This window comes from Lepisosteus platostomus, chromosome 16 (genome assembly GCF_059453375.1).
Source record: "Lepisosteus platostomus isolate fLepPlt1 chromosome 16, fLepPlt1.hap1, whole genome shotgun sequence".
In the NCBI taxonomy this organism is placed as follows: domain Eukaryota; kingdom Metazoa; phylum Chordata; class Actinopteri; order Semionotiformes; family Lepisosteidae; genus Lepisosteus; species Lepisosteus platostomus.
This window is the reverse complement of record NC_142626.1, coordinates 21,491,510-21,512,949: the sequence shown is the minus strand read 5'-3', so window position 1 is coordinate 21,512,949 and position 21,440 is coordinate 21,491,510. Positions and strand designations below refer to the sequence as shown.

The 21,440-nt window shown below is 40.5% G+C and overlaps 1 long non-coding RNA gene and 1 gene segment (V, D, J or C); one reads left to right on the top strand and one right to left on the bottom strand.

Annotated features, from left to right (window-relative positions):
* LOC148647025 (Ig kappa chain V-III region MOPC 63-like) overlaps nt 1-21,440 on the top strand; it is a 482,291-nt gene that overhangs the window by 372,143 nt on the left and 88,708 nt on the right.
* Nucleotides 1-21,440, bottom strand: part of LOC148647027 (uncharacterized) — a 173,093-nt gene that overhangs the window by 119,826 nt on the left and 31,827 nt on the right. The window lies entirely within an intron of this gene.

The window sequence follows — 21,440 nt, the reverse complement described above, 5'->3', positions numbered from 1 at the left end:
TGTTTTCCGCTTCTAATCCAATGCCATGAGCAGGAGGAAACCAATACCAACAAGTCCCAGATGTTTTTATTGTTGCCAAAAGCAATTTTGAAGGTACAGTAAAAGCTACATCTCCCTATAGTTAAATATAATTATTTCTAATAATTATAGCAAGTGTGATATTTGAATGCAGAATCATGCATCATTGTCCACCCTTTCCATCCAATATAATGACATGCTGTATATTCTGAGAGGCAAACATGCTATTGGTTTCAAACTGTTTGCTGATTTTGTTATGTCTCTAGGGATGTCCTGAAACCATATTCTCTGACTAATGCCAGTTAGAAAAAAAAACATATTAGACATTAAAGTTAGGAGAGGGAGAGAATTTTAAAGAAATGGTCAGTTCTAAGAGATGTGTGTCAATCTTTTAATGTCTGATTAAGTTTGGTTTGATAATTTTATCTCATTTTAAATCTCCTCTAACACTGAATCATTTGTTAAAATATTAATGCATCTTAAAAGTTACCCATGTCAATATGTTTGTTTTAAAACTACAGCTTTAGAAAGTCTGGAAAAATGTAACAATAAAATAATAACATCCTTACACTTATACAGTGTTTTTCCGGACACTTCACTTGAAGCGTTTTATAGGTTCCACCACGATGATGTGATGGCAGCCATAGTTCGCCAGTATGCTCCCCACACACCAGCAATTGGTGAGGAGGAGAACAGAGTGATGAAGTTCAGAGATTATTAGGGATTATTAGGAGGCTGTGATTGGTAAAGCTCAATGGGAAAATTGGAGAATTGGAGGTAACACCCCTACTCTTTTTGAGAAATGCCTTGGATTATTAATGGCCGTGAAAAGTCAGGACCTCAGTTTTATGTCTCATCCAAAGGACAGCACCTTTTGTACCGTCTATTGTCTCTGTCGCTATACTGGGACAGACTGCAGGATGAGCACCTCCTGCTGGCCCCACTAACAGTTCTTCCACCAGCAACCATAGCTTTTCCCAGGAGGTCTCCCATCCAGGTACTGCCCAGGTACTGCCCAGGCTCATACCTGCTGAGCTTCACTGGGCTACCAGTTGTGAGTTATGTATAGGTGCTGGATAAAGTTTCGCACTACTAAGCTTAAACCTAAAAGTATAACTTAAAGCTACAACTTAAGTTTTGGAGTTAAATAGCTTAATGTGCTGTGTATCAACTGCATATTAATTTTTTTTAACTTTGTAATATTAATAACTCACTTTATTTTGGTATACAATTTTGATACCTTTTCAAAATATGTGTCTAAGAACTATTTGTTAAACTTTGAAAATAGAGTTTTGTAATAGATACTTATTCTTCACATGTTACAGTCATACTTTCTGCATCCAGAAGTGGACAGGTGAAGTTAACCCTCTTCAGGAGACTGGGAAAGAAACGGCTAACCTGCATTCAGAAACCTCATTTGGTTGTTTCCTATAAGCAGGGTTTCAGTATGAATAAGGAGAATCGTATCCTGTGTGTATCCTGCAGTTTGTTTCTTTTTGTCAAGGCCGGTGAGATCTGGCATAAATTGAATGAGAATGAGTAGTATGAGAAATGCACTCTTAATAAGGAGCTCCCCCCACAAAATCTCTATGCTAGAGGGAAGGATAAAAAATTGCAGGATGTCAAACAGTCAGAAGAAGAACTGTGTTATTAAAAAGTGTCCCTCAGTCAGAGTGTTTGTTGCTGTGCTGTACTACATGCACACCCTTCGCCAACGCCTGGATTACTAATTCACTGCTGTGGATTCAGCCCAGTAATGCTCGCTTCCTGTCTCCATGGGAGTACAAACTTCAAACAAGTTTGCCATCTTCACAGATAATTTCTGTTCTATCTCAGTTAGATTCCAGGATTTTAATTGTTGGCCACTGTATCACACATGAAAACATGTTTGGAGGAACATTATCCAGGCACCAGAGTTAAAGATTTTGAGGTACAGTGTGCTCACAGAACGTAAGGTATCAACAGTTATTATTCATTGCAGCACACAAGACACTATATTGCAGAAACTGGAAACAGCGAAGCTTTATTTGTGTGTCAGACTGAAGCAGTTCGGAAATAATTTTATGTTGTCTGATCCTATTCCAGTTTTTAATCGTGGAAGTGAAACATTTAGCAGGCCTTTCTTTATAGCACTTTGTGAAAAACTGGGATACTTTGTGGGAAAGGCAGAAATCTTTTGCAAGAGATGGTCTGCACCCCAGTCAGTTTGGCTCAAAAAGACAGTCTAAGAAATTTGAAGAAAAGTGCAATACAGTGTATTTGGCTAGTTTCTCAACAAGTTCCTTCACTCTCACTTTCCCTTTTGCTCAAAACAGAGTTCCTGTTGTGTCAGTTCTTAGAAAACACAAGAACAACACGCACTGGTGCAATTCTGAGTAATCTGATTGCTATTAACTGTAGATCATTGTCCACTGTCACTGTTCTGTTAATCTTACTTCACCCCAGGTTTCTTTGTAACAAAACCTTTATTGTTGATTAATTATTACTTATTTTAAACTGAATCTTGGTTAAAGAATGATGAGAATGACCAAGTTTTAACACTTCCCCTCATACTATAATTTTCTGAGTAAACTGAGAGAAAATGGTTGAGGGTGGTAGTTCCTACATATTAACTGCAGTCTAATTCAAATTGGGATTTTTTCTCATTTGAAGCTTTCATTTTCAAATACACAATATAATGACATGTTGTATATTCCAAGAGGCATTATAAACATAAACAATGCTATTGGTTTAGTGCTTTCATCATGTCTCTAGGGATATCCTGAAACCATATTCTGATACCCAAGCCATTTATAAAAAAACATATTAGACATTAAAGTTCAGAGAGGGATAGATATTGTATGATATAGTCAGTTCTATGAGAGCTGTGCTAATCTTTTAATTTCCGATTAAGTCTGGTTTGATATTTCATCTCAATTCATCTACAAATTGGCTTCATTACTCTGTTTTCATCCCCACTGATAGCTGATGTGTGGTAAGCGTTCTGGCACACTATGGCTGTCGTCACATCATCCAGGTGGATGCTGCACATTGGTGGTGGTGGAGGGGAGTCCCCATTACCTTTAAAGCACTTTGAGTGCAGTGTCCAGAAAAGTGCTATATAAGTGTAAGCAATTATTATTATTATTTTCAATCTCCTCCATTCCTGAATCTTTTGCTTAACCTTATTATAATAAACCTCTCTAGGACTGACAGTTGTGAAATAAAAGAGTAAAAATAGTAAATAATATGTTATTTGAATTGTTCATTACGTATTTTATATTTTTGGATGGCTGAGAAAAGCATTCCATAAAATGCGTTTTTTTAGATATGTTTGGTCACTCTCAACTTTTTATCCACTGCAGAAAGAGAAATTTACATTTAGTGTGCCACAACCGGAGAAATTCTCCAATGCATCTATTGTTTTTTCCTGTTTGTGTTCTGGATATTTCTTTCTAATGTGTGTAGTGAGTAAGACATATAAAACAATCTGAAGGTTCAGACAGGATGGGCAAGGGGTTCCCTTGAATTCAAGACCCTAACCAGGCCTGTACTGTGTATACTTTCCCAGAGAATTCAACATGTTCTTACAAATGGGGGGTTACGCAAATGGTGAAGATCAGGAATTGACCAAGTGGTTTGGTCATTAAGTAAAATAAATATTCATAACCCCCAACTTGTAAGTTATTTCCCCAGAATATACCCGAGCACTAGATATGATTAAAGGCATGTGCATTCTTTTTTCTCTGACACAGCTTTGGTGAAAACAGTAATAATCCAGGCACACTTGGTTAAACACATGTTCATTAATAATGACAAGATAAACACTATGGTATTTACAGACCATGCGTTTCAGAGGCATAACACCCTAATCACGCAGAAAACCCCAGACTGCTTCTAAGTATTGACCTCTTGAATTATGCCCACAGAGGCCACAATAAGAAATAAGCTGCCTTCATAATAAATGCAAAATACAACCTACAGTTAAATCTCTCTCTGCAAACAAGGATGCCACATAATAAATGGGAGTCTATTTCCCTATTCTAAAATGCACTCACAAAAAAAAATCATACACTTATATAGCGCTTTTCTGGACACCCTGTTCAAAGCGCTTTACAGATAATGGTGAGTCCCCTCCACCACCACCAATATGCAGCATCCACCTGGATGATGTAATGGCAGCCATAGTGTGCGTGTTCACCACACATCAGCTATTAGTGGGGAGGAGAGCAAAGTGATGAAGCCAATTCACAGAATTCAGGATTATTAGAGGCCATGTTTGGTAAAGGCCAATGGGGAAATTTGGCCAGGACACCAGGGTGACACCCCTACTCTTTTCAAGAAACACCCTGGGATTTTTAATGACCATGGAGAGTCAGGACCTTGGTTTTATGTCTCATCCGATGGACAGCACCTTTTTACAGTATAGTGTCCCCATCATTACACTGGGACATTAGGACCCACTGCTGGCCTCATTAATACCTCTTCCAGCAGCAACCTTAGTTTTTCCCCGGTACTGCCCAGACTCACAACTGCTTAGCTTAAGCGGGCTATCACTTGTGAGTTGCAGGGTGATATTACTGTATTGTGTGCCTCTGTCCAATCCAGTCAGTGCTAGCCTTAGCAGGATGACTTGTAGTGTATCATCATTCCTGTTCCCAGGATTTGCATGGTATTGTCGATTCTATCCCACACTACCTTGGTGAACGGGCACCTCCAGAACACGTGCTCCTATGTCTCCCTTATGAAACACGTGTCCCGGGGAAAGTGTGCAGAAGCCTCTATAGGACCTCTCTGGTCGCCAATCTCTGTTGCACGGCCTTTCAGTTGAGGTTCTCCAGCCTGTTGTCTAGTTCTTTGGATTGAGTCATCGCCCAGGTCTCCTTTAGTGTCGTCAGCCTCTCTCCAGCAACTAGCTGTCCACTCACCTCCCTGTACAGGGCTCTGTGCTTGTCCGGTTTCCGTCCAACATTTGACCACTGAATCAGGTACCTCATTGGGAGGGAGAACCACAACCGGAAAAAGTACTATCAGGTTCTGCAGTGCCTGACAGAATTTGCAGAAGAAGATCCAGTTTCTTGTGACCTACTCATACGGATAAACTTGAAGACCATTCCTTGCAGCGCTCATCTGAGTCTGGCCAACAACAGGGCTCCATGCAGAGCTCGAGACCTTCACGCACCGTGTTCCTGTCCCTCCAGGTGGCAAAGAACTTCACCTTGTTCTTTCAGTGGTTTTACTTTGAGCCTATTGACCCTGCTGCCTACTACAGAGTACATTATCTTTATCCAGCAGCTAAAACTTTCACCTAATCTGAATGGTTCCAGACTCTGAACAGATAGATGGGGTTTACTCTGTTGAAGTCTTTTTCCTGGTCCAGGCTCGCTATCATTCTGGGCACGTTTCACTCTTCAGCCCAGGTGAGGGAGTCTCAGATGAGCTGGAGGTTCCGGCTTCTTTGATGAATTGGCTCACAGTTCAAAAAGCATCATCATTTGAATGATGTGAGAGCAGTCAAAGTGTACAAATGCAGTCACACATCAGCTATCAGAGGGGAGGAGAGCAGACTAATGAAGCTAATTCATAGATGGGGATTAAGAGGCCAAGACTGGTAAAAGCCAGGGAGAAATTTGGCCAGGACAACAAGGTAACATCCTTACTCTTCTTGGAGATGTCAGTACCTTGGTTTTACTTCTCATCCAAAGGATGGCACCTTTATTTTACAGAAAAGTGTCCCCATTACTATACTGGGGCATTAGGACCCACACAAACTGCACGTGAGTGCTTCCTACTTGTCAAACTAACAACTCTTCCAGCAGTAACTGGCTGGGCTCACACGAGCTTAGCTTCGATGGGTTTCTAGTTGTGAGTTTCATGTTGATATAGCTGATGCCTATATCAGTAGAATGATAAATGCCAGTTTACAAAGCCAAACAGTTTCTAAAGAAGTGCAGTAACAGGCTGTGTTTTTTAATCACTGAAGGATTGCAATCATTCTTATATTCTCAATTATGTTGGCCTACAAAAAATTGCTTTGTTATAAACAAGTTTTTATAAACTTTGACAAAAATAGGATGTGGAAACTGCTGACAGTTACAAATTGCTTAATGACCAGTGTATTTGTTTAGACTTAGTCTAGCCGCAGGGTGAAGACATATATCAAATATGCTAAAATGAGGAAGTAGCTACAGATCTTTGGTTTTGTGCCACTTGGTTGTTACAAACTATAAAAAAGAGCCTTGCCAAAGGTTCAGCAGAGCTCTTGTGCTACTGCATTATGTCTTTAATTCAGTGCTGAAATAAAGACCTATGATTGTTTCACATCTGTATAATAATAACTTTATTTATATAGCACTTTTCCAGCTCTACAGCACAACATGTTTTACACAATAATACTGTAATGCTTACGGCCGACAGTGATTGTGTAAGAGCCGGCTTACCAGAGCGGTGACATCACCGCCCTTCCCTGTAATAGCAGGACCACAACCACTGGGCTAGGGGGAGGTCTCTCTTTAGCTCACCAGGCTGGGTCCCTGTTGAATGATGCCGGAGGCCTGGGTTTGCGTCCCCGACGGTGCGGGACCGACCTGTGTAGGCAGCAGGCGAGGGCGCCCACCTGAACCCCATTGCATTACAATACAACAAAAAAAGAAAAAGAAAACATAATTTAAAGCATAAAACTTTAAAGCATTAAAAACACCATGTACTCTTAATATAAAACACAAATAAAACAAACTATTAGATAAAAAAACACAATGAAACATTAAAAATATATTATTTTTAAAAGCAAGTCTATAAAACATATTTTAAACAAGATTTAAAAGAATACACCTGATTAGCTGACCTGATATTTGAAATAAGACGTCCCAAGTCCTGAGACTCCATTAGAGAAAGCACAGTCGCACTTTGTCTTTACCTCTCCTCCCCTGGGGTACTGGTATCACACAGCCCCTCCCCAAGATGGAAGCCAAGGTCAATGTTCTCCATGGAATGGATGTGTGCTTTAATATCTAGAATCATCTTGGAAAGTATACATAGTACAGACCTGGTAAGGGTCTTGAATTAAACAGAATCCCTTGGACATCCCATCTAAACCTTCAGATTTTTTTTTATATTTCTTACTCACTACACTCATTAGAAATAAATATCCAGAACAGAAACAGCAAAAAAAACATTATTGTGTTTCTTCAAAAGACAATTTCTCAAGTTGTGGAACAGTTATGGTGTAAATTTGTTTTTCTACATCTACTCTAAAATATTGTAACGCAACGGGGGCTCAGGCGGGCGCCCTTGCCACATCAGGTCGGCCCCACACTGTCCGGGGCTCGAACCCGGGACTTCCGCGTCTCTCTGCAGCGACCTAGCCCCGTGAGCTAAAGAGAGATCTCTCTACAGCTCAGTAGCTGTAGTCCTGCTATCACAGGGAAGGGCGGTGACGTCACCTGCTCTGGTACGCCGGCTCTTACACAGTACCTGTTGGCCGTAAGCGTTACAATATCTTGTACTTTGGATAAAGATTTGAGAGTGACCAAACAGATATAAAAAAATCTGCATTTATGGAATGGTTTTCTCAGCCTTTCAAAAAAAATGTCAAATACTGTAAGAAATAAAAAATGAAAAGAATAAATTATTTACCAATTTGTACTGTTGTATTTCACAACAGCTATTCATAGAGCGTTTTTTTTATTATAAGGTGTTTCTGATGTGTACTTACAGTATTAGCACTTATTATAAACACAATGAAAGAAAATAAGCAGACACACTATAGAGAGAAGGTTTTAAGACTCTGTATGGTTAGAATTTGCTGAATGATAAATATTTCTACCTATTTGATTAGTTTTTTCTATAGCGGGTTTCTTTGAAAATAGACAAGAAATTTATGTGGCAGCCATATTCCTTCTCAGCTATTATGGCATTCCATGTCTTTTTCTGAATGCATTGTGCACTTCTCTACATGGATCTTTTGCCACTGTAAGGTAAGGATATCTAGGTTTATATACTTTGTAAGTTTTTTGCTTTTGTGATTGTGTTTAGCCTAAGAAACCATAAATTTCTTATTTTCTTGCCTGAGAACTTATTTGCCAAATATATAGTGCATAAAAATATGTTGTTCTGTTTCAAATAAATTCCATTCTGAAGCTGAAAGTGTTGTTTTTCTTTTCCTGTAATATTTGTGGTGCTGTGTTTTTTTGCTGGTAAAAACCTTTTAAATCCATTTGTTGTTCTGTACATTGATGAAGTCTTGCGGTGGGCAGTACTGTATATAGTAAATTTGCTAATTTATCAGAAAATACTTTCACAGCCGTGAAAACAAACTTAATGGTTGTGTTTAGAGTATATTGGAAATCAATTGCATTTGTGATATTTTTGGAATATCCCCTCGCTGTTGCAGGAAGTCCTTATAAAAAAATGTTACAAAAAACGCAAGTCCATAGACTCAAAAACCAATGGGCAGGCGAAAGTCAAAAAACAGGTTGAGACAGTTCAATCAAGACAACAAATCCAAATCACAGAAACAAGGTCAGAAACTAGTGAGAGTTCAGGAAGCAACAATGAGATAAAAAAACGAAAGGGAAAAGATGCACGTACTAGGGAACTTCCTATTATTACAAATAATAATAGGAAGATTATTTGTGGCGTGAGCGTCTCTTTAAGTGGGTGAGCGTGGGAATGTGAAGGTGTTTGTTAGAGAGGGTGGAATGCGTGACCGTGTGAGTGAGTGCGGAATGCGTAACAGCTATCTCTACTTTCAGTTTTCTGCAGGAGCACAAAGGGACAGGTTTTACTGCTTCCTTTTCAGCACTTGTACAGGGCCAACAGTTCTTTCCAGCGATTCTTTGCCAAGGAGAAACTGCACCCTAGCTATGTCATGTTTTATTCTTCCTCTGAGGTTCACAAGGATCCTCTCCCCCAGCTCTCTCACCCTCCACTCAGGATGAGATTGTTCCTCACATTCCACAGTCCTTGTTTGTGAAGGACACATGCAGCCCCAGCAGGTATTGTGTCCCACTGTCCAATTCAGTCAGTGCCAGCCCCAGCAGGATGACTTGCAGCTGAGCATCATTCCTGCTCCCAGGATTTGCATGGCATTGTCAATCCTTGGTGAAGGGGCACCTCCAGAACACGTGCTCCTAAGACTTGTCTTGGGGAAAGTGTGGGGAAGCCTCTCTAAGACCTCTCTGGTCCTTTCAGTTAAGGTCCTTCTGCCTGTTGTCTAGTTATTTGGATTGAGTCCTCACCCAGGTCTCCTTTAGTTTCGTCAGCCTCTCTCCAGCAACCAGCTGTTCACTCACCTCCTTGACGGCACGAGCATAGGTTCCTGATTGGTTTTACCTTTTCAGTTTAATGTTTGACTACTGAATCAGATTCCTCTTCGGGAAGGAAGAATCACAACCTCAAAAAGTACTATCAGGTTCTGACAGAGTTTGCAGAAGAAGATCCAGTTTATTGTGACGTACTCATATAGATGAACTTGAAGACCATTCCATGCAGCGCTCATGTGAGTCTGTTCAGGAACAGGTACACCACAGTCAGGTAAGCTAACGACAGCAGGAGAAACACATTTGCTTTCTTTGTGAGGGTCTGTGACTGTGTTTCTGCAGACCCAGTTTATGGCTGTGCATTCACCTTGCTGATCCTCTCTGCCCAGTTTATGACCCATTGTCATGACTCTGAAAGAAAAAACATGGTATCTCAGTGGGCTCCATGCAGAGCTCGAGTCCTTCCGGTGCTATGTTCCTGTCCCTCCAGGGACCTTGTTTTTTCAATGGTTTAACTTTGAGCCCATTGACCCTGCTGCCCACTGCAGAGTACATTATCTTTAGCCAGCAGCCATGTCACCCTGCAATTCACATCTGGCAGCCCACTGAAGCTAAGCAGGAGTCAGCCTGGTCAGTACCTGGATGGCAGACCTCTTGGGAAAAACTAAGGTTCCTGCTGGAAGAAGTGTTAGTGGGGCCAGAAGGGGGCACTCAGCCTGTGATCTGTGTGATTCCTAATGCCCCAGTATAGTGATGGGGACACTATACTGTTAAAAAAGGTGCCATCCTTCAGATGAAATGTAAAACTGAGATCCTGACTCTCTGTGGTTATTAAAAATCCCAGGGTGTTTATCAAAAAGAGTAGGGGTGTAATCCCAGTGTCCAGGCCAAATTTCTCATGGCCTTTACCAATCATGGTCTCCTAATAATCCCCATCTGTGAATTGGCTTCATCACTCTGTTCTCCTCCCCACTAATAGTTGATGTGTGGTGAGCGTTCTGGCGCACTATGGCTCATTCTGGGTTCATTCCTCAGCGCAGGTGAGGGCGTCTCAGATGAGCTGGAGGTTCCAGCCTTTTTTTACATTTCTTCAGATGAATTGGCTCACAGTTCAAAAAGCATCATCACTTGGATGATGCCACGGTAGTCAGAGTGCACCAATACAGTCAAGCATCAGCTATCGGTGGGGAGGAAAGCAGAGTAATGAAGCCAATTCACAGATGGGAATTAAGAGGCCAAGAGTGGTATAAGCCAGGGAGAAATTTGGCCAGGACACTCAGGTGTCTTCCCCTTTAAGTTCTGAAAGAATTTAAACAGATCCTTCAAGATGATCTCTATTTACCAATACATCGCTTTCAACCTTAAGGTCTACAATTATTCAACTCTGCCATATCTAAATCTGGATTCTACAAGAGAAGATGCACAACAGTGCATTTAAAATAAGATGGGAGATTTCAATACAACCAGTGTGAAACAGCCCCTTCAGTAAGATAGGACAGAAAGAGTTAATTACAGAGACAGGTTGCACAGGCACGACATCATGAGAAACAGCAGTGCTGAACTCAGAATGTCATAGAGACTATTTTGTCAAAACAAAGGCTATGAATTTGTCACATTCAGCTACAGAGACAACAAACACACTGGGGGAAGAATTTGCAATTCTCTTAATATTGCCTAAATAAATTTAGGATTAAGCTGATTAATAGAAAACAATTCAATAAATTACTTCTTGCAGTTTTAACCTCTTCATTGAAGGTTTTTGAGTGTAAGTAGTGAACTGCTAATCTAGTGTCCTTCTATTTTTGCTCACACTGTCTGCATTACCCTTTAATGTATAAATTGTCAAGGACATTTTTAGCAGAGTAATTTTTACTAAAATTTCTAATAGAAGCTACCTAATCAGAGTTAACAAGCATTAGCTGTTATAACTGTTAACTCATTCTACACAGTCAAAAGACTGAAATTTCTGCAACAAGTTCTCAAAGCAAAAACCAGCAGAAATTAGGCAGTGATGTGTGCATTAATGACACAAGACTGATAAGAGTTAGTCCTCTTATTATCTACTAAAGGGGGGAACCGTAAGCTAAACAGTCCACTAACATGGTCTGAGATACAAATATCATTCAATTCCAGACTGTGTAGCTGCAGCCCCAGGATATTAAACCAGGTCCAGAGTAACACCATTCACATGCATCAACCTAAAACATGTTGCACTAAATTAAAGGACCCAGTGAGATTTAAAAACTCAATAGTAAGGGGATCTGATTGATTATCAAAGTGAATATTAAACTCATCAGAACAACTGATTCTATCACACTTTATTACAAGTGAGGAAAGGACATCTGAGAGCTCCAAGAATAACAATCATAAATTATTTTATTATATTTTGGAGGGTAAAAGCAAAGGCTTGAAATGAGAAAAAATCCCTATTTGAATTGGACTGCAGTTAAAATGTAGGAACTAACCCCCCTTCCAAAGAGTAAACATGTTCTCTCAGTCTCTCAAAAGCAGTAAACCAATAGTATTGGTTATGTTTATAATGCCTCTTGGAATGTACAGCATGTCATTATATTGGATGGAAAGGTGGAAAATGATGCATGATTCTGCATTAAAATACCAGACTTGCCATTAGAAATAATTATATTTAACTATAGGGAGATGTAGCTTATTTTTGTCAGAATAAACTTAATTTTTCAAACAAATGATTACACTAACATCAAATAAACAAAACTTTCTGAACTTTCTGAATGACGTGATAGTCCATTATCAATCAGTGCAAGTGGATGATGGGGCCAGATTTGAGCAATGAAAGCTTCAAATGAGAAAAAATCTAAAATAAAATTTGAATTAGACTGCGGTTAAAATGTAGGAACTACCACCGTCAACCATTTTCTCTCAGTTTACTCAGAAAATTATAGTATGAGGGGAAGTGTAAAAACTTGGTCATTCTCATCATTCTTTAACCAAGATTCAGTTTAAAATAAGTAATAATTAATCAACAATAAAGGTTTTGTTACAAATAAACTTGGGGTGAAGTAAGATTAACAGAACAGTGACAGTGGACAATGATCTACAGTTAATAGCAATCAGATTACTCAGAATTGCACCAGTGCATGTTGTTCTTGTGTTTTCTAAGAACTGACACAACAGGAACTCTGTTTTGAGCAAAAGGGAAAGTGAGAGTGAGGGAACTTGTTGAGAAACTGGCCAAATACACAGTATTGTACTTTTCTTCAAAATTCTTAGACTGTCTTTTTGAGCCAAACTGACTGGGGTGCAGACCATCTCTTGCAAAAGATTTCTGCCTTTCCCACAAAGTATCCCAGTTTTTCACAAAGCTATAAAGAAAAGCCTGCTAAATGTTTCACTTCCACGATTAAAAACTGGAATAGGATCAGACAACATAAAATTCTTTCCGAACTGCTTCAGTCTGACACACAAATAAAGCTTCGCTGTTTCCAGTTTCTGCAATATAGTGTCTTGTGTGCTGCAATGAATAATAACTGTTGATACGTTACATTCTGTGAGCACACTGTACCTCAAAATCTTTAACTCTGGTGCCAGGATAATGTTCCTCCGAACATGTTTTCATGTGTCATACAGTAGCCAACAATTAAAATCCTGGGAACTAACTGAGATAGAACAGAAATTATCTGTGAAGATGGCAAACCTGTTTGAAGTTTGTACTCCCGTGGAGACAGGAAGCGAGCATTACTGAGCTGAATCCACAGCAGTGAATTAGTAATCCAGGCGTTGGCGAAGGGTGTGCATGTAGTACAGCACGGCAACAAACACTCTGACTTAGGGACACTTTTTAATAACACAGTTCTTCTTCTGACTGTTTGACATCCTGCAATTTTTTATCCTTCCCTTTAGCATAGAGATTTTGTGGGGGAGCTCCTTATTAAGAGTGCATTTCTCATACTACTCATACTCATTCAATTTATGTCAGATCTCACTTGCCTTGACAAAAAGAAACAAACTGCAGGATACACACAGGATATGATTCTCCTTATTCATACTGAAACCCTGCTTATAGGAAACAACCAAATGAGGTTTCTGAATGCAGGTTAGCCGTTTCTTTCCCAGTCTCCTGAAGAGGGTTAACTTCACCTGTCCACTTCTGGATGCAGAAAGTTTGACTGTAACATGTGAAGATTGAGTCTCTAGTACAAAACTGTTTTTTTAAAAAGCTATCAGCATTGTAAACCAAAATAGTTTGAGCTATTAATACTTTATTTCCTAAACAGAGATCCAAAACTAATACACAGTTGATACACAGCACATTAAAGTATTTAACTCCAAATCTAATGTTGTAGTTTCAGGTTATACTTCAAGGTTTAAGATGAGTAGTGAGACACTTTATCTAGCACCTATACATTACTCACAACTGGCAGCCCAATGAAGCTCATTAAAGATAAAAAATACATATTTTTTAATTATTCAATTTTTAATTCCCAATTTTTCAGTGCACACAACAAATTTCCAGGGTCATCTGGTGAAACCGCCTGGGGGTGCTCTGATTACCACAAGTGGTATGCGTACCACAGTTTGAGAACCACTGTTTTAGCTAAAGGAACCTTTAGGAGTGACTCTAAGCAGAAGACATCTCATGCTTCAAAGGACAGGAAACAGCAATCCCACAGTATGTTGATTTTCCAGGTATCAGACTCCTGGTCCTGAACAACCTTCCAACCAGCACAGGTTACCAATACCCTAATGTGTTCTATGTTTCATGAAAATAGTCAACATTATTTATACAGACTTCATTCTTTTTCAGCACTTGTGAAACTTACGCATTATAATACAGTATTATGCAAATGTTTATAATGAAGGCTCTTGCTGTGTCTTGCAGCCTATATGCTATTACTATTACATGTGCAGTACTATCTATTTAGTCTTGAATAATTCATTGTCTGTTTTTTTCAGAGATTGTGTCTAAACATTTAGATTTACATTTTAATTTTATTGCTGTAACACTTATCTCACTGCTTTTGCATAGAGCTCTTCAAATTCAGCTCTTAACTCTAATACTCAATGGGTAGCTACAAAGTTGGGTATAGACAGGAGGAGTCATAGATGAGGCAAGGGAAAAAAAGAGGTGTTAATGTGTGCTATGCAGTACCTATAGAACGTGTAGAAACTGTACCTTTTCCAAATTAACAGTTTGTGGACCAACAGCCTGAAATCAAGACTCAACACACATTAAATCAGAATTTATTTTGTGTTAATCAATATTGCTTTGCATTCTGTGGGCTTGACCTAATTGCAATCGAGCACATTGCTAGGAAGCTGAAAACATATTGGGTATAGCAAATTGCTGTCTGATGGGTGCATGAATCTAAGAGGCTTTACTTGTAGTAGACAGTGCCATATACATACAGTATCACAGTTTAGGGTTGCAGTATTGAGAAAATGTTTGTGAACCCGTAGAAAAATGTCTGTATTCCTATAATTATTCCTAAAACGTGATCTGATCTTCATCTCCATCATAATAATAAACACAATCTGATTAAACAAATAACACACAAACAGTTGTACTTTTTCTTGTCTATATTGAACATAATGTTTAAACATTCAATGCCAATGCTGGAAAAAATATATGTCACGTGTAAAGTATATATGACAAAGTATTTTTGTGTGATATTTGTGTGTTAAAACAGTACATTTGTGTGTTATTTGTTTAATTAGATTGTGTTTTATGATATAGATGAAGATCAGACCACATTTTAGGAGCAATTAATGCAGGAATACAGTGCACATAGTTCCAAGGGTTCACTCTTTCTGTAAGTTCCTTTTTCTTCTCTGCAATGACTGTGTTGTATATTGTTCTCCTATGCATGAAACAAACATGAAAAAAAGTTGAAAATGTAAATAAAATTAAAATTATTTGAATTTACTAATACTGTGTCTGTCTCTGCTTTTCAGAACAGTTTCACCAGCACAACCAGAAAGACAATATGGGAGCTGGAGCTTCAGTGACTGACAATGTAAATAACAGCATAATTACTCCACGGTCTGCAAGAGCAAGCTCCAAACTCCATGTGGCAAATGCAACTGGGAAGCCACTTCGTATATTTTATGGAGTGGATAAGAAGGAGCTTGAAGAAATGGTGCTACACTATGGTGGAGAGTTTTTTAAGTCTTCCTGAGAAAGGTGTAAACTATGCCCCTGTGTTTGTGGGAGATGAGCATGACGGAAATACTTGCCTGGAAACCGTTGTGCTCAACTACAGTGTCACTTCTGGAAAATCTTTCATTATTGCAGCTGACCACAGCATCAAGATCCACAAGTAAGGAGCAGACCCCTAGGTGGATGAAGAAGGGCATGACCACACTACAAAGTAGATTTACAGCAACACCTGGTGATTTTTAATAAATAATTTATTCTTTCAACAAATACAGTAAAATTGATATCATTCCTTGCTTGATTAGCATTTTTGGCACATTTCTGCACCATTGTAGATTATTTGTAAACATTATCATAGATATCCTCACTTAAACATTGGACGTATGCTAAGGAATCTTAATTGCTTGTAATATAAAATTCCTTGTCGTACTACTAATAATACAATGTGCACTTCTTTTTCCCTCAAATTTCCAAGTCAATGCTGCTTAACATTGTCAATTAATAAAAACTGCAAGATCTGAAGTATAGTCGCCCTGTGTTTTGATACACACATTATTAGCATTCAGTTTACACAACTAGTCATGGTATGTTCAGTGTTTTCCAGATGTATTCTATCTAATTGATGAAATCCATTCGAAAAACATCAACAGAAATTAAACAGGTTTGCAGAGAGTCTGACGTGTAACAGTGAGTAGATATCTGCATTTTGCATCGGTATTATGTCAAATACCCCAGATGTAGGTAGAAGATTGATGTGGAACTGGTGTATAGGTTGGTTAGGGATAAAGAAATAGTTCTACTTTTTAGAGAGAAAAATCTGTGTGCCTGAGCTCAAGTTCTACTGGTGTGGTTCTGAGGCGAACGCTGAGGCAGCCATGTGAGTATCTGGTATAGCAGTACTGATAAGCAGAGTAGGCGCAGTCAAGGAAATTATTAGTGCATGTCCATGCAGCTGTCATAAAAAAAACAAGCATGCCACATTCCTTGTCTAAGGGGCCCTATAGAGATGGAGATAAAACTCCACTATGTCACCAGTTTAAACAATTCTAATAGGTTACTGTGTACTGTAATCATAATAGCATTGCACAAAACAACACTTATTTGCCATGCATATTTCAATGAATTCCTGAATACACAAGACCCACATCTATTCACACCTCTGTTGTCAGTGTTTTCTTAGTCCTCCTCTGGGGAGAATTTTGACTCCCTTGGTGGAGTGAACCTTTGTGAACCTTTTGTAAACTGCTTTCCTGCAGTTCTGAGCCATCCATAATTTCCTTGCCAATGTTTCTGTAGTTGTCCTCTACTTTAAAAAAAATCTGACTAGCTTGCTAATGCCACAATGAGTTCACCCCTGAAATAAGAATTATTTCCTGCCTCGTATGGGACTACGCCACCTAGCAATATGAACTTGAACTTGAACTTTATTGCCATATGTAACCGGTACTGGTACAGTGGAATTCTTACTTACAGAAAGTCTCTCGATTGTAAAACAAGTGTAAAAAACAAGACAAAGTGCAAACAAACAATAGACAATGTGCAAGTAAACATGTAGACAGTTTGAATGTAAACAATACAGACGTGTAAACAATGACTGGAGATGTGCAATAGATAAGAAATCATAAAGAGGTAGATGGTGATGGTGTAGGTGTGGTCCGAGGGGGATGGCTAAATGTGTTCGCCAGTCTCACTGCTTGTGGATAGAAGCTATTGAAGAATCTAGTGGTAAGTGTCCGTATGCTCTTATATCTCTTGCCTGAGGGCAGTGGGGTGAAGAGCTCATGCCCGGGGTGGTGACTGTCCTCTGTGATGGCCAGAATTCTACCATGGCAGCGGTCCTCATAGAGCTGTTTAATCTCGGTGAGATCGCAGCCGATGATCTTCTGGGCCATATTGACCATTCTCTGCAGTGCCTTTCTTTCTCACGAAGAGGTGTTGCCATACCACACGGTGATCCCATTGGTGAGGACGCTCTCAATGGTGCAGCGGTAGAAGTTCACCAACACATGTATTGGCATCCCCCATCACTTGATGCACCTCAAGAAATAAAGGCGCTGCTGAGCCTTCTTCATGATAGAGTCAGTGTTCACAGTCCAGGTTAGATCTTTAGAGATGTGAATTCACAAAAACCTAAAGCTGGTGACTGTTTCCACTTCCGTTCCATCAATACTGAGTGGGCTGTGGGTGTATGGGCTGTGTCTCCGAAAGTCCACTATTAGCTCTCCGAAAGTCCACTATTAGTCCACTATTAGTTTTCTTTATGTTCAAGTCCAGGTTATTGCTATGACACCACCTAAGCAGCTGTACAACTTCATCCATGTAAGTGGACTTGTCATCATCACTGATCGGTCCTATTATAGTGGTGTCATCGGCAAACTTAATGATGCGGTTGTTGCTGTGTCTTGCTGTGCAGTCATGAGTAAATAGGGAGTACAACCTTGGACTCAGACAGCAGCCTTGTGGGGTTCCAGTGCTCAGGGTGAGTGGTGTTGATGTTTTATTGCCTATCCGCACCACCTGTGGTCTCTCGATAAGAAAGTCCAGCAGCCAGTTGCAGACAGAGTTGCACAGACCTAATCCCCTGAGCTTTGTCACCAGTTGACTGGGTATGATGGAATTGAATGCTGAACTGTAGTCCACAAACAGCATTCTCACATACGAGTTCTTAGTGTCCAGGTGTTCCAAGGCTGTAGGCAGAGCCAGGGAGACAGCATCATCCACTGATCTGTTGTTCTGGTAGGCGAACTGCAAGGGGTCCAGGAACTCTGTGATGGAGGAGTTTATGTGTGACAACACCAGCTTCTCCAGGCATTTCATCACCACAGATGTTAATGCTACTGGGCGGTAATCATTCAGGCATGTCACTTTTGTCTTTTTGGGGGTTGGAACAATAGTGTTTTTTTTAAAGCAGGTGAGGACCATATACTGTGACAGGGAGGAGTTAAAGATGTCCGTAAACACTGTGGTCAGCTGGGCTGCACATGTCCTTAGGACTCGAGGTGGTATCCCATCAGGCCCTGCAGCCTTACGGATTTTCACCCTGCTCAGAGTCTTCTGCACGTCCTGCTCTGAGAGTTTCAGAACAAACTCGCCCTGCACACTTGGGGTCTTCTCAGCATTGCCCATGTTCAGAGCATCAGAGCATCAAAGCGGGCATAGAAATGGTTCAGCTCGTCAGGCAGGGATGCGTTGTTCGTGTCAATCTCCTGGCTGCAGCCCTTGTAGCCTGTGATTGACTGTAATCCCTGCCACAGCCTCCAGGTGTCAGTGCACTGCGTTTCAAGCCGCACTCTGTAGCTCCGTTTGGCACGTTTTATGGCTTCATCTAATGCATACCGTGATTTCTTGTACAGCTCTTTGTCCCCCGATTTGAACGCGGTGGATCTATCTTTTATTTTATTGCGAATGTCGTTGTTGAACCATGGTTTCTGATTGGGAAATGACCTAATTTTCATTTCTGGTACACAAATGTCGGTGCAGTATTTAATATAGCTGGTGACCGCGTCCGTATACTCATTTAAATTTGTGTCGGGAGCTCTAAATGTGTCCCAGTCTGTACTATCAAAGCAGTCTATTAACTTGCTTTCTGCCTCCTCAGACCAACAACGCACTGACCTGTTCGCAATGGGGGAGGTCTTCAGCTTCTGTTTGTACTCAGGAAGCAACGGGAGAGCGATGTGGTCCGACTTACCGAAACTCGGTTTGGGAAGCGCTTTGTATGCTCCTTTTATTGTTGTGTAGCAGTGGTCCAAAATATCGCCTCCTCTTGTCGGTACAGTGACATGCTGAATGTATTTTTGCAGTACTTTCCTCAGATTGCAGTGGTTGAAGTCGCCAACTACAATTGAGACGGCTTCTGGGTGGGAGTTTTCGTGCTTGTTGATAATGTCGTGGAGTTCGCTATGTGCTGCTTCCACGCAGGCTTGAGGTTGAATGTAAATGGTTGCAAACGCAAACCTATAAACAGGGTGCTAGGGCCCCTCTACATTACCACAGGTTCTGTTTATCTCCCAGAATCACCAATGCACACACAGACCAGTGACAAGCATTTCTATCATATAAATGCCCTTTTTATTTTATAAGATAAGATTAATGTATTAGCCGTATATGATTTATGTATTGCTCTTCATGAGACACACACACACACACTAGGAGAAGCTTGGGGTCAGAGTGCAGGGTCAGCCATTCATTCAGCACTCCTGGAGCAGCTGGGGTTAAGGGCCTTGCTTAGGAGCCCAACAGAGTACGATTCCTCTGCCAGCCAGAACTGGCAACTTTCCAGCCACTGGCGCAGATCCTTAGCCACAGAGCCACACCCTGAGTTGGTAGAAGCAGGGTCTTCACAGAAGAACCTGACAGCAATGGGATTCCAACCCACACCCCTGAAGTGACGGGAACCTTAAGCCAGCACCTTAGACCACTCAGCCACGCTACATTCACATTCACTTTCACCCAATCACACAGTTTGAATTTCTGAGTGTCGTCCATCCTTTTCCTTAAAGTACTGAAGAGATACCACTAGAATATTCTTCTTAGTATCTGTAAAAGTCTTTGATGGCTCAGAGGAGAACAGACATTTAGAGGAGTGGGATACCATTCAGTCCAACTTCCCCAGTCTCCATTTGGGTATTATTAGAAATTCTCCCATGGGCTGTGCTACATTTCCCTCAGTTTGTATCAGCTAGACGGGCCAGTTTCTTTTTTCCTTTCCTCCAGGTATTAAATGTGTCTGTACAGTACCTCTGTTCCAAAGCCAATGTCCCCCATAGTCATCATTTCCTAGACCAATAGTTCCTTGCCTCTGTGGTCTCGCACTCTGCAGCTTCCCTTGTGCTGTCTGTGTTGTGGGAATTGGCAGCCCCCTCTATTCTGACTCAATCCCCCACAGGGTGTTTTCCACTGTCTTTGTCAGTAAAGGGTTTGCCCAGTATTTTACCAGGAGGAAACTTGTGTTCTTTGAGAGGTGTGAGAGTGCCGAGCTTAGGTGTTATGGGCCCTTGTCACTTCTTTGTTCACTCCCTTGTTCCTCCCTTGGTCTGGTTAAAACTGGCTCAACAAATCTTCACACCTCCAAGTATCAGTACCTAATTGCTTCCTGAACAACTTGGGTGTGACCGTTGTTACTGATTGTTCCCTGCTGGACTGTATTCATTTGAACAACTGAACTTGGAAACCTTGAGCGAGAGGCAACATTGACACCATCCTGGCAATTAACACAATCCAATCAATCACGCCTGTTACTGCCTCAATGGCCCACATCCTGCGACATAAATCTTTACTTGTTCCTTTGCAGCCTACTCATGCTTACGCAGCCACCTATTTGAACTACTTCAGCCTACTTCTGCTGCAACCCACTATGCCTTCCTCTAAATCTTTTTCTAGATCTCTATGTCGTTCCTCCTCCTCCTCCCTGGGCCACATTACCCCCTCTCTTACTAAAACAGCATTCCGTCTCTTCACAGCAATCTGTTCCAAGACCCGGCTTTAGAACCACCTCCTGTTCCTTTACAGATATCATATCATATAGCATATATTATAATATAATTCCTAAAGGATTTTGCCTGAATTTTAACACTTTTTCCTTTGACTCAGACACCACCTGGAGTATCACTCAGAGACTTCTACAATAATTTTCTCTTTTCAGCATGGAATAATCCTATTACTTGTTCCTTCAGCATATTTTGCCTGTCAACAACTGCCTCACATATGCTGAAGGGAGCATCCATTTATACAGGGGACCTGCTGCCGTCAGCTATCACAACACTAACCACTGAAACCGAGTCCTTTTTCAATACACGGAAGCTAGAAGGGATCTTAGTAGAACTTTGGACCGTTCAGAGTTTGATTAAGGGAGGGTATATGAGACAGAAAGTCAGCATTGGTGTTCTTCCTTCCAAGCCAGTGCTGTATCACAATCTTAAGGAGGAAAAAATACCAAATGCGGTTGTAATCTGTGACCCGAGGGTGACAACTCAATGCAGTATGGTACCATGGTAACTGCGTGGCAGATAATATACAGTATAAGCAGATAATTTCAATGTGCTTTTGAGGCC